Source organism: Parus major, chromosome 3, assembly GCF_001522545.3.
Source record: "Parus major isolate Abel chromosome 3, Parus_major1.1, whole genome shotgun sequence".
Lineage (NCBI taxonomy): Eukaryota > Metazoa > Chordata > Aves > Passeriformes > Paridae > Parus > Parus major.
The window spans coordinates 16,745,417-16,745,930 of NC_031770.1; positions in this window are offsets into that span (position 1 = coordinate 16,745,417).

The following is a 514-nucleotide window of genomic DNA, read 5'->3' on the forward strand; positions in this document are numbered from 1 at the left end:
GGGCGGGGCGGGGCCGAGGGGCCGGGCCTCCGCCGGCACGTGGGGCCCTTCCTGTCAACAGCGCCCCGCCGCTCTCGGGCCCTGCCTCGGGAGTTCAGGGTCCTGCTGTGTTTCCTTCGCTCGCGGGGTTTCTGCTGGAAAGCTTCTCTGAAGGGAAGATCCTCGAGTCCCAGCCCGAGGGTTGATGGATTGTTGTTTTTGCCTCGAGGCTTATTTGCGCTTATTTAAAGTAGTGAATTTAAGTTAGCTTGGATAGCGATAGGTGCCTCCACCGTTCTGAAGGTGAAGAGCTAGAAATGTGGAGAGAGTAATGGTGTTACTGAAAACGTCCTGCAAAGCTCTCTTTGGTGTATACAGTAGTAACTTTCTGTGTACTGTTAGCCTTGGCTGTCGGCATTTCATTTACTTTCCTGCATTTCTTCTTGCATTCAACTGGCTCCCTCCTCTGACATCAAGAACGTTATCTAACAGTGGTGAGATGTCAGAATTAGTAAATGGAATCACTGAGTGTGTG